Below are 13717 nucleotides of genomic sequence, written 5' to 3'. Positions count from 1 at the left end.
GCCAAGAATGTTCCAATGGAGGATGATCCATAGGAGAAGCCCTTGGATCTGTAAGATAATACTGCAATTTTCATTAGAGAAACTTATGACATGTGAAGTAATACACACAAAAACATGGACTACATGAATTAGGAATCCCATGCAATGCACCTTGAATGATGTGATAACTAGATTGGTGGTTCATCTATCTATGTGCTTGAATTGGAGGCATGCAGGTGGGATGTCGCACATATGAAAACACTTATACACTACATTAACAACATCAGTAATATCCAGTACATGCATTTAAGATCAAATTAAGAGCAAAGATATAGAAAAAAACTTAATAAATCACTAATTGGACAATTGTCAACCAACGAAGTGTGCTCCAATTGAGGATGATCCATAGAAGAAGCTCTTGCATCTATAAGATAACAATGCAATTTTCATCAAAGAAAATAATGACATGTAAAATAATACACACGTCGTATTATGGACTACATGAATTAGGAATCACATCCAATGCACTTTGAATGATGTGATAACTAGATCAGCGGTGCATCCGTTTATGTGCTTGAATTGAAGGCACATTGTGGGATGTTGCACATTTGCAAACATTTAGACACTACATCAATAATCATTTGTCGACACGTTTCAAACCAATCAATGTGGTTCATCGTTAGGACAAGATGAAGAATTAGATCATGGCAATGAGTTCAATAAAGAGACAAATCATTCCAACGTTGGAATGATTTATATCTCTATTTAACTCATTGCCATGATCTGATTCTTCATCTTGTCCTGATGATGAACCACACTGGTTGGTTCAAAACCCGTTGACAAATGATTCTTGATGTGATTATCACTAAAAAAGATTTCTCTGAAACTAGATATGGATTGTAGAAGCCTAAATTTGATCATTCGCACACTACATTAACAACATCAATAACATCCATTACACACATTTAAGAACAAATTAATAGCAAAGATATAGCAGCAAACCTGACAAATCACTAATTGGACACTTTTTAGCCAATGAAGCGTGCTCCAATGGAGGATGATCCATAGGAGAAAACACAATAGTGGTATGTTGTACCACTACAAACATTTGTAAACTTCTTCATTACGAAATGGTTATGTCTATATACACTAATCTAAACATGTTGGTCTAGTCACTTTATGGAACTTACCTGGGACAATAGAGGATGCATTTTTGGAACGAGGATGACCTCACTTATTGAGATGTTGCAAGTATCGATTCATACAGAATTGGGCATCTACGACATGAATAGATATTGATGTCGGGGTTCAATAACCAATTATCTTTTCATTCATGATTAGCATATGAAATGGTTCATAATTAGATGCAAGGACATTCAAATTAATTTCCAAGTTGCCACTTTGTTTTCCTCTTTTCTATTTCTTTTGAGGGCTAGGGAAACTCTTCTTTATCTTCAAATATGACTCATAAGCACCCAACCCAAGGGTGACGTCAAAGTACATAATATGAAGATTATTGACATCATCCATCATTTTTCAAACCAAACCTATCAACTGTTTTGTCTTTCTCAAAGTAGCAGGAGGGCTATTCCTCAACAAGTATATGTAGCCAAACAACTACTCTCTAGCCAAATGAATTTCTTCAACATTTGGATCTACATTGTTATCAACCATGATAGTTGTGTCAACATCTGCATTGAGGTTTGGCTCCTTTATAGCTATCTCAGGAGGGGCATTGAATGTATTGGGTGTGGTATCATGATCCAATAAAGCATTTGAATTCATTGAAGGGGAATACAACCAACCTACCTTTATGGCATGCTTGCAAATGTTGCCACGAATAGACCATGGGAAATCACAAGTGAAAAAAATTGTGTGATGCCAAGTGATAAGATATCACTTATTAGGTGTACTTTGACTCCTCACCCAATAAGCATGAGATATGCTCTCATGAGGGTTGCAATCACTATCTAGAATTCTTCTAGCTTTTTCCATTGACGATTCAAGTTGCTTCTCTTTTTTGTGCTTGTTCAAATGTCCTTCTTTTTTTCAAAATTTTCTTGAATCGGTTACACAGTTCAATATTTGTGAGGAGAGTATAAAATAGCCCGTCCATTCTACGAGAACATTTCTTTCTTCGATCAGGTAGAGAGGTAGTCTTGTGATAACATTGGTATGATTCCACAACATTAATTGTCTCCTAATTTGCATGAGGAAAATATCGGAAACTATTTACCCACATCCCTAAATGTAAAAACTCAATTAGTAAATATATCTTGTCTTTATGAAACAAAAAAAGTATAAACACAAGAAAGAGTATGTGAACTTACTAAACTTATCACCAACAACCCAATTATTATGGAAATAGTCCAAGAACTTCTCCTCAGTTGCAAATTTGGTGAAAAATCCATTTATTGCATTAGTCATTTTATCGTTTGAACAATCTTTCATGATATAGCCTAGTTCATTGAACATCTCTTTTGATTTTTCTAAACTATTGGTCAACCTGTTAACATTTTTGAGCCATGCTCTCCCTATGTGCCAAACACACAATATTACTTCACACCTAGTGATGCTCCTGCCATATTTAATTCATTTTAAGTGAGAAATATTTAGATTGAATACAAGTTGCAATGTCAAATAAGAAGATTGAAGTTACCTCAAAGCAATAATTTCAGCCAATGCATCATCAACCATAAAGGCATTGACCTTCCAATCAGGATGAAGTTGATAACACCTATGCATGAGGTGCTCCAACCATAGTGATATATCTTGTGATGTACTATGTGACATCACCACCCATGTGACTGGAACCCCGCTTTGTTGCTCGTCAAACACCACGAGTGTGTACAACTGATATTGTCATATTAAAAAAATGAAGTTAATTTTACGCCATTAATCATATTGAATCATTACAATCAAAATGATTTTACTAAATGAATCATTGGAAAAATACTAACCCCATATTTATTTGTGTTGAATGTTGAATCCATGGCTATTAAGTTATTATGGGATAACTCAACCATAGTGTCCAACATCCATTTTGTTTGTATTCCAACTATAAAAGGGACATATTGACCATTGGGCTTTTAGTAAAAGAAGGAATCATTTTCGTTTTTTTCATACCAAAGATTCACACCCATTTCATTTTTTTATGTAGTTTGTAATTTCTTTTCATCAAATGATTATAGATGTTTACGACATCTTTTATGCATAATAAAAAATCCCTATCCTGATCTGCGACATCTATGTCAACATATTTTTTAATATGCATTTTACAAACTGAGTCAATTGGAACTTGTAGAAAAAAACAACTTTCTACATAAGAAACCATGTCCCTTGAAAGCCTTGGCTTATGCATAGACCTAACATCACATGAAATGTCATGTTTTCCATGACATGGCCATCCTTCCCCATCTTCATGATCATACATTTTGTATGTTATTATTTCTATCTCGAGGCTTTGAACCATAACCTTTACAATAAAATGGCACTGGCAACCCCTCTTTTTCACAAATGATTTCTTTCATTTGGTTGTACATTTTTTTCTATTGTCCTCTGGACCATATGAGCAAGCATAACTACATAACAAATTTTAATATGTCAAAACATATGACAAATAATAAAGCACTATTAATACCAACATCTAAACAGGACATTTCTAAAATACTTATAGTTCTCATCGCAGGGCAGCACTACCCCTTAAGCTTGGATCTTCGATTAAGCTTGAAGTCTTAGTTTTTCATTGGATGAAGGTACATGGAGCATATGGATTCATTTCCTCTCCTTTACTGAAGCCATCGACTCTACGTACAAGAATTTTTGCAACTCAATCAATACTCATGTTGGCCTTAGATACTTTCGATCAAAGTAAATCTTTACCAAAAAATATGATTTTCTCTTTAGGGTCTTGCACCTCAAGACCCATTATAATCTTCCATTTCTTTTCCATTTTGACTCACAATCTGTAAAGAAAAAGTGGAAACATATTAGGAAACCTATTGTCCCAATGAACATTTACAACTAAAAAATTCAATGAACCCAACTCCCTCACATCATGTTCAAAATATTGTACTTCGTCTTGCAAATAAATAACACAAAGGGGAGATGACTCTTCTCTATTTGCTAAAATGTATGGAATAAGAGAAATATGCATAATGGACATAGAAACTGCTCTAAGCTCTAAATTTGTTTGGGAATGTATTCATAAATAAATCTCATGTAGATTTGAATGACGGGCCTTGGAAAAACTCTAGAATGTGTTGCAATGAAGGAAAAGATCTCAACTATCTACCCTATAAGAACATATTTATGAGTATTGTGAACAAATAATCCACTGGCAGGCACTCAAGGCCGTGCTTTTGTGAATGGAACTAGTCTTGATCCTTTCACTGAACATATTGTTTTGTTGATTAGATTTCTTATCAATACTTTTAACCAGTAATTTGTATATATGAGCCACTGAAATGAAATGGCTATTTATTTTTTACACTACCTTTCATGCTGGGTACCACTGTAGCCCACATTGGTTAGGGTTTTTGAGGTTGTTGAATTCATCTTCCTAATTTAAATTTAGAATTTTTTTAATCCTGCACAACTAAATTTACAATTTTTACACATCGATGGGGAAATTTAATAAACAAACCCCTAGTTCCAATGCAAACCATTCCAAGAAGAGAAAATTCATCACCCCTGCTCTGTCCATATTATTAATTATTTTTTGTAATATTAACACAAGTATACCATCTATGATTCGATGTATTTCCTTTTCTTTTTCCTTTTCTTCCTTTGGAAATATCAACTTTGACGATATATATTTTACATTTTCTCAACTCATCTAAAGTAAAAAGCATAAACAAAACATAGTATTAATCACCCAAGTTGGAAAGAATGACAATTATCATCTAATTGTTTAAAGAGTTTTAAAAGTAAACTGCGTATATTGAATGTGATTATTCAAAAAACTCAAACAACATTGAACATAACCACTACGTTGTAGATTTAAATTACCATTTTTCCCTATAGTTTTTTGTGAAGATTTCTAACCCTTTTTTGGTAGGGATTTTACAGTTCTTTTGAAATCATATTTTTGCTTTAATCCAACAGTTTGAATGTCAGCACTACAAGTTTACAAGCTTGCCACCTTAGAATTGTGAAAATTACAATCTAAGGATTTCTTGGTTTGACAAATTTCGACAGAAAACTGAAAATATTTGAGTGTCAAAGTTAAGATGGAGAAAATCACTTATCATGAAGCTCAAGATAGAGAGTATCATGTAAGCATCTGACTTTTGCATGTCACAATTTGAAATTTAATGTGTTGAAGTTATAAACCTAAAGGCATATTCATCAAAGTTTTGCAAAATCCAAAGTAATAATATCATTGAACAATTGTTCAAACTTGCTCCAGGAATACTAATTCGTTGCAAACCAAACTTTGAGATCTTCAAAGATGGGCATGCCATTCACAGGCTTCGTCACTTTGTCTAGTATTTTGTCTTTCTTCAAGGGAAACCAAAACAACTTGGATTTAATATTATAACGAGAAACATTATAAAACCAAAGTTTTCACTCCTTTTGAATGGACGACCACAACTAAACATAAGAGAGATCCTTAGATCTTAAGGAAATGAACGTTGTTTTCCATGAAGCAAAAACCAAACTTAGTGGAAAATAATTTCTTTCAAGGTTTTAAAGTATTTGGGTTACTTCTTGTAAAGTTGCAAGGGTTAGGTCATACCCTACATTTCAGGTTAGTCAAACATCCATTTAATTTGTAATGTTACAACTTTCATTTCCAAAAAACTTTGCAAGCCTCCTTCAGAAAAAACATTGGAAAATCATTTTCCAACACCTACAACAATGCTAGAAAATGATGAGATTGAAGTGTTAATGTGAAGTTATAGTTTTGGAACCTTAAAAAAACATTATTATTAAAGTTAAGGGGTCAATAAAGTGATGTTTAATAAATTAAACATTAAACTTTGGTTAATATGGATACTAAAGGCTCATGAAAAGTGGATGTATAAAGTGAATGGTGAATGGTTAGATGGTATGAAAGGGCAATGTTTTATTCCAAAGCTATTAACAGGTGGTGGTAACTTATCTTGAGATGATGCACATAAAGTTAGTTTGTAGAAATTGGGGAGGATATTTCAGCGGTGAATTCATAGGACTTGTTGTTAGGGGAACAATGCGAAAGAGTGGGAACCTTGAGGGGTATGAGCCAGATGGGGCAACACTTTTCGAGATTTATGGAGCTAAGTTGTTGCTAATGTTTAGAGACGCGGGTTGGGAGAAATTCTTCCACTTATTCAGCGGGTATGACTTCAAACTAACCTCAGATTTTATTGATACATTTGATGGCAGTAGTGCTACGATTCAGGGGTTAGGGTTTCAGGTAACAGAAGACAGCATTGCTGAAGCAACTAAACTACCAATTGATGGAGAAAGGTGGTTTAAGAAAAGGATGGTGCAGGGAGTAAACCTAAATTATTTTCTAAAAGATGATTGCCATGACCCATGTTGGAGCATTGGAATTCACTGCAATATTTTGAAGCCAGAGTGGGTTCATGTTATGAGGATGGTTCAATTGTTTTTAACATGTGATGGTAGGTTCTCCAAAATTTTCTTGTATCATATGAGATTTCTCGTGCACTTGGTCGGTTTTAACAAAATGAACCTGCCCTTTTACCTACATCAAAGTCTAATTAAAATGGTCACAAGTGCTAAGAAGAGAAATATTTTTCACCCACATGATGTCTATCACCATGGTTTGATCTAGATATTGTATATCCATGAGTTGAGCAAGCAAGCCTAGCAACAAAGGAGAAGAGCAGTGGGACACACTTTCTCTAGAAGACAGAAAAAGAGGAAAGCCCTAACTACACAAGATGAAACCAGCCATTTGGCTGTTAAAAAAGCTACAGAAAACCATAACCAAGAAACAAACCCTAGGGTTTATAAAACGAGGGCTAAAAAATGTCAGCAAGAAGACCAAGAAAGGAAAGAAGTTGAGAGCAAGGGCCATGAAGAATCGAGCCAGAGAACAGAGTATTTGAGAAGGCCACAAACCAGGCCCACAAATAAATTGAGGTTAAAGCTTAAAGCTAGGCTGAATCCTAGATTAAAGGAACCAATTGTTATTCATGACGAGGAGGGACTTGCTACAACTGAAGAGAAAAAACCTGAAACCCTAGCAATTGTTAGAACTTTGCAGAAACGGAGTAGAAGGGTTAACAGAGTAATGGCAAGCTAGGACAAGTTGAGTCTGTTGGCTGAAGCAACAGAGGCCATGGACAACTGAACAAGCCTGAAGATGTCTTTGCAGACAAGGCAACAATTTTGAAAATAGGGGAAGCAACATCCATCTCAAGATCAGTTTTCAGAAGACATTTTCATTTTATGTCTAGATTTAGGGATAGACTTTGCTTTGTAAATATAATCATAAAAATATTGTAATTTTTATTTTTACTTTTTTCCTGGATATTATGGATCTTAAAGTGTAATACCCTTTCCTATATAATGTATGAAAAGGAAAGACTAATACTATGAAATACTATGAAAGACTAATATTAGTGTACTACCTTTTGTAAAAAGCCTTGTGTACTATGAAAATTTGGAGATATTATGCCATAAGCAGAAGTGTGTGAACATTACCAAATATTCATGCATTATTGGTTTTATGTCTGTGTTTCATGTATGTTTGTCACAAGAGAGATTGGATAGAATAGGAAGTGTTCATAAATTAAGTGCACCCACCTAATGATACATAGCTCGTCATCATACAATGGTGTGCAACATGAAAGCATATCTTTTATGCTACAAAAGTCTCTCATAGAAGTAGGAATGCTCAAGTGCCAAAGTAATTGTATGTATGACTACTTGAGGGAAGGAAGTGGCATTGAAAGCCTCAATGTTGAGTGAACACCTAGAAACTAAGTAATATAATTATTGGATGAGTGTAGCTCAAGATAGCAATTTCCATTAATACTTAATTTGATCCAAGATTAAGAAGCATTGTGTCCATTTAAATTCCTACCTTTTCTATGGATCTAAACTAAATTTCTTTGGTTATAGGTGTATATATAAATCAGGGCTGTTGAACTACTCCATCATCAAGTGACACCTATAGTGAAATTTCACAGTAACCCCTTACATGTGGCACATGGAATATAATCAATTGGGATTGGTAGCAAACTCAGTGAGATATTTTTAAGGAGTAGTCTGTGGCAGTGGTTTTGACAACGTAAGCATGCTTACATATTGCCAGAGATTAAAGTGTCGAAAGGAATCAGTGTATAAATCAGAGTGCCCGATATATAAATCAATTCCTGTATATTAATGCCCCGTATATAAGCGAATATTAGTTGTGTTTTTCCCTCCAGAGGAGAACCATGTGATACCTATGAGATAAAAACAGGTGGAGAATGCCTCAGAGTAATTCGCAGGGACAAACGCTTCATGGGACGGGTCGCAGGGGAGAAGGGTCGGGACAGAGACAACTCTGGCGCTGTTAAACTGAAAAATTCAGAGTGGAAACTGGCGGGCATCGTCCGTTTTTTTTGAATAGGCATTTGGAATGGAGTTAATGTAGGGTTGGTCCAGAGTGATCAAAAAATCTTATAAAGACAATGTTTGAATCGTGTTTTTATAGTGAAAATAGATTCAGCACCATCAAAAACGCCTAAAACACCATATGCATGAGCTATAGCTATTGCTCCCGTGACCTATAGCTATTGCTCTAGGATAGAATCTTTACCAGAATATTTACTTCACACGGTCGAGCAGTGACAAAAGGGAAATAGAGAGACGAGGACCATCCACGATGGCCTTTTCCCTCGAGCTTCTCGTGGCAATAAATGATTACAATATAACGGAAGTTCACCTACCACTGCATGCTTCTTCTGCCTACCAACGAAACACAACCGCAAACGCACTCAGGTCTCTGGCCTGGTCTGGCCTGCCAGGCTGCCAGCCCTGGACAGTCAACGGAAAACCGCCCCTGGTTTCCACTTCTTTGGCCATAAAAGAGGCGAAATATTTAAAACGCTGGAGTAGTTCGGAAAGTTTACAATACCGTCGGTTTTAGCGAAAGGACTAGACGAAAATCCCTCTGCTAAAGCTCGCTGTAGTTTTCAGTAATAAGCCTTTGGTTGCTTTCATTATTTACAGTAACAGAGTTATTAATGGCGTTTTACATCGGAGAGGACTTTTCATGGTGAAAAGTAGCTTACTTGAAAATGCGCCGTTTCGGAGTCTGAAGCCTCCATGGCGACTGCTGCTGCAAAGGTAAGCCGCATCTTTCATTCTACATCATTAGCCTTTGTTTTAGAGGGGTCCCGTATTGAAGGGATATGGCAGAAAATAGCGAGAAAAAGGGATTTAAAACAAATTTTGACCGGGAAGAAACTGTACAGTGAAGGACACTTTTCTATCGTTTTGGAAGGTAAAATAAAAAAAAAAAAAATGACGCCTCGGCATATTCTGTTAGGTGTGAGTATATATTATGCATTTTTCTACTTTTCTTACGTTTATTACTTCTCTTATCGGGTATTCTGACAGACAATTTGGATCTCCAAAGAAAACTGACAGACAGCTATACATTTTATCATTTATTCATAATATCCAGCTCTGCAAGTTTAAATCTATAAATATTTTCGTCAATAGAGTTTCTTTGCTTATTCGTGGCTGTGAATTGCTCGAGAACTGCCAGAAATCTTTTCGATCTGTGCATAGCTTTGACCCCCGGGGAACCCTAACCAGTTAAGCTTTTCCGTTTTCTTGATTGAAAACGCAACATGTAATCCAAGCGTTTGTTGCCGTTTTTTAGTATTATCTGTCATATTTGGGGTAAAATCGTCGCGCTCAAGCAATTGCGTAGTCCTCTTTTTATCAGAGCTGTCGTTTAGCTGAAGCTGTGCATGCGAGCTTTAAAATTCAGTTGCATTTAGTATGAACGGAATCGCGTATTCGTCATATTTGCCGTAAGTGCTGCAGTTCCTAAAATGAGGAATACATTGGCCAGTATTTTGTCCGCAAAATAGCTTTAATTGGAGCCACTATGAGGTTTCCTCTAATGCGTTGCGATCCACTGTGCCGTTAGCATCTGCGTAGATATAGTACAGTCAGCATGTAAACTTCAGGCTGAAAATCCCGAGTCTCTGTGTCGTTAAGTATGTAGTTCGAAACTGTCGGCTTATGCCAATTCCTTATCAACGCTGCAGACATTTATGGATTTCAATATTATTATTTAATTTTGTACCCTTTAACATTCTCCCTACTATTTCCAGGCTCCAGCTATGGTGTTCAAGTAGTGAGTCAATTGTTGCAGCTCAAGCTGGGACTCTAGATAGTAACTTTATATTTTTCGGTGTCTTTGGCATTTCTGGTTTAAAATTATCAGGTTTGCAGGCAAATACAAGCAGTTTTACCTCGTTCGAGTCTTTTTATGCTAAGCATCCGGAGATAATAAATCATGGCAATTCAGCCCTGACATTCCAATGCTCGAGTGCATAGTCATTTCCCTCTCTTTTATTTGAATTGCCAATCGTGGAAATTCAGAGCTGTGTAAATGTGAACGGCTCACTCCCATTCCCCATATGTTTCGTGTACCCTGAGCTCTTACAAGTTCGCTTTACTTTTTCAATATTCTCATTGTCTTACTTTTCCAATATACTCCTTGTCCAAGGTTGTGAATTAGAAGTCATATCTGAAAAATTAGCCATGTGATTTAAATGCAACTCTCATAACTTCGTCATTTAAATCACTGAATGACAATTTTGGCTTTTAAGCTTCCTCATTTATATCGATTTCGTCCTTGCACCTTTTAATTCTATGACAATTAGGAAGCGGAATATGACATGACTATAAATAAAATATAATATGAGGAAAACATTTACGCCTTTAGTTCATATTAATAATAATTTCAAAATTTCAAAATTATATTATTATCATAGAGTTGTATAAATACTATTCATACTAATAGAGTCGTAATTTTCAAATACTATTCATACTACTGGGTTGTCATTTAGTAATCATCACTCCACAACATCCCATATCATTTTCCCGCAAGGTTTTTCATTCTTAAAATCTAATTATATATAACTATATTAAAAATATTAATATGGTCAATTTAAAAATTATTGCAATAATATGCAATATGTACACATTTATATGATTAAGTATGTATAAAAAAGTTATGAGTCAACTTTAGTTTAAAAGAAAAAGGAATTACACATCTTATTGTAAAATGTATCATTTTGTTAAATAAAATTTACTTATATATAAATGAATGTTATAAATAATAATAGGAACTTATCATGGAAAAACTTATTAGAATTAGAATAATCTCAAATCCCTAGGAAATTGGTAGGTGAAAGCCACATGACATAAATCTATTTTTCTTTTAATTTATTAAAAGTAATGGACCATTTTGCTAAATAAAATTTGCTTACATATAAATAAATGTTATAAATAATAATGAGGAACTTATCATGGAGGAACTTATTAGAATGGGAAAAATCTCAAATCCCTAGAAAATTGGTGGGTTGATCAACTTTGTAAGAGTTGATAAACTTTGTAATACACTACAGTGATTGATAAGCATCAAGACTAAGCATATGCTGAGCATATTCCCTTGAGAATCAATCTAGACCTTCAATTAAGTTGAAATAAGAAGCTTTCTAGAAGTATAATAGACAAAAACCTATGTCAAACGGGAAGTGTTGATTTTTTTAAACTTTTTGCTAAAGAGTTAAAGAAATAATTACATTTGATGTGGTGTTTATCTTATTAATTTTGTTAGTTTGCCTTAGCTCACTTTGTATACTAAATTAGTTGCATCTCATTTATTGCATTTAAAATACAAAAACAATGGATCCAGGTTATAATTTATAAAACCAAACAAAACAATTTAAAGGTTGTTGTGCCATAAGCTGGACAAATTCCGGAATTAAATAATGTAAGATTTAATTGTGATTAATTGCACAAGGTCATTCAATTATTTTAACAAATTCATTAGACACATTCTACATCCCAATATAACCGCAATGTGTAAGTATGTCAGGTCCTCAAAACATAATAAAAATAATTTTCACTAATTTGGGCCAAAACATTAATTTGAATCTTAAATTATATATAACTTGAATTTTTAGATTATAGATAATTTTTTATTGATATTAATGGACTAAAATTAATTATTAAAATATAACTATGTATTATTATATATAATTTGAATGGATAATAAATTATCTTTTGTGTTTAATAGTTCGAATTTGAATGGGTCATAAATTTACATTTAATAAAAAAAATTACCATATTAAAATTTCAAATAAGGTAAAATTTTAAACACCTTTACTTTTTACTATAGCCAATACCATTTCTTAAATCAAAAGAAAAAGGTTAATTCAACCCAGAATAAAAAATTCTTGCTCCAAAATCCTTTAATATTTCTCTTAATTAAATATTTGTAAAATGAATGTTGAAAAAGGAAAAATCATATCTTATGGATATATTAAAATCTTTAAAGGCAAACATTTCCACATCAAAGTTGTAATATTTGAAAATATTAATTTGATGTACATTTATTATAAATTTTGTTATCATGTCATGTAAAAACATAATTAAATCCAATATTAATATTATTAAATTTATTACCTTTGGACTAATAAAATATTAAATTTAATATAATATTCAATTTATTATGTTACAATATGTATTAATATATCATGATATATATTAACTCTAGATATATGTGGAGGGAATAATAAATACATAAGAGTGATAGAGGTGGAGAGATATAGGGAGTGACAGGGGAGAGATGGTGATGAAATGAAGGAGAATGGAGAGGAAGAATAAAGAGAGAGAGAAAGAGAGGAGTGAGAGAGGGGGAGAAGGGTAAGAGAGAGAGAGGGAGACTCAAAGATTGGGGGGGTGGGGAGGCGGAGAAAGACAAGGAGAGAGGGAGCGAGAGAGTGACAAGGTTGGAGGGGGGGGGGGGGGGGGGGGAGAGAGAGAGCGAGAGATGGGGGAGAGAGGGAGGTAGGAGGGAAATGGAGAGTAGGAAATGACTAGAGAGAGGACTTGAGAGAGGAGGAGAATGGGAGGGAAAGAGAGTAAGAGTTGGAGGAGGAGAGAGGGAGTGAAAAAGAAAGACATAGAGAGAGAAAAGTGGAGAGAGAGAGAAGGAGTGACAAGGGAGAGATGGAGAGAGTGTGTGTATGTTTTGGGGTGACATAGAGAGACAGAGAAGGAGAAATGGAAGGAAGAGGGGAGAGAAGGAGAGAGGGAGGGAGATAGAGTTGGAGTTGGAGGAGGAGAGAGGGAGTGAAGAAGAAAGACATAGGGAGAGAAAAGTGGAAAGAGAGAGGGAGAGGGAGTTACAAGGGAGAGATGAAGAGAGAGTGTGTATGTTTTGGGGTGAGGTAGAGAGACAAAGAAGGAGAGATGAAAGGAAGAGGGGAGAGAAGGAGAGAGGGAGGAAGATAGTGACAAAGTTGGAGGGAAAAGAGCGAGAGAGAGAGAGAGAGGGAGGGTACACAGAGGGAGGTGGGAGAGAAAGGGGGAGACAGGAAGGAATAGAGAGAGAAGGAGAAAGGGAGGGAGGGAGAGATAGAGTTGGAGGGGGAGAGAGAGGGAGGTAAGAAGAGAGAGAGAGAGAGAGAGAGAGAGAGAGAGAAGGGGGAAGAGGGAGAGAAGGGGAAGGGAGAGGGAGAGGGAGAGGAAGGAGGAGGGAGAT

This window comes from Pinus tabuliformis, chromosome 5_1 (genome assembly GCF_031772625.1).
Source record: "Pinus tabuliformis cultivar Carrire ecotype Pingquan chromosome 5_1, CPIR1, whole genome shotgun sequence".
NCBI classification, from domain to species: domain Eukaryota; kingdom Viridiplantae; phylum Streptophyta; class Pinopsida; order Pinales; family Pinaceae; genus Pinus; species Pinus tabuliformis.
Note: the sequence above shows the minus strand (reverse complement) of the source record.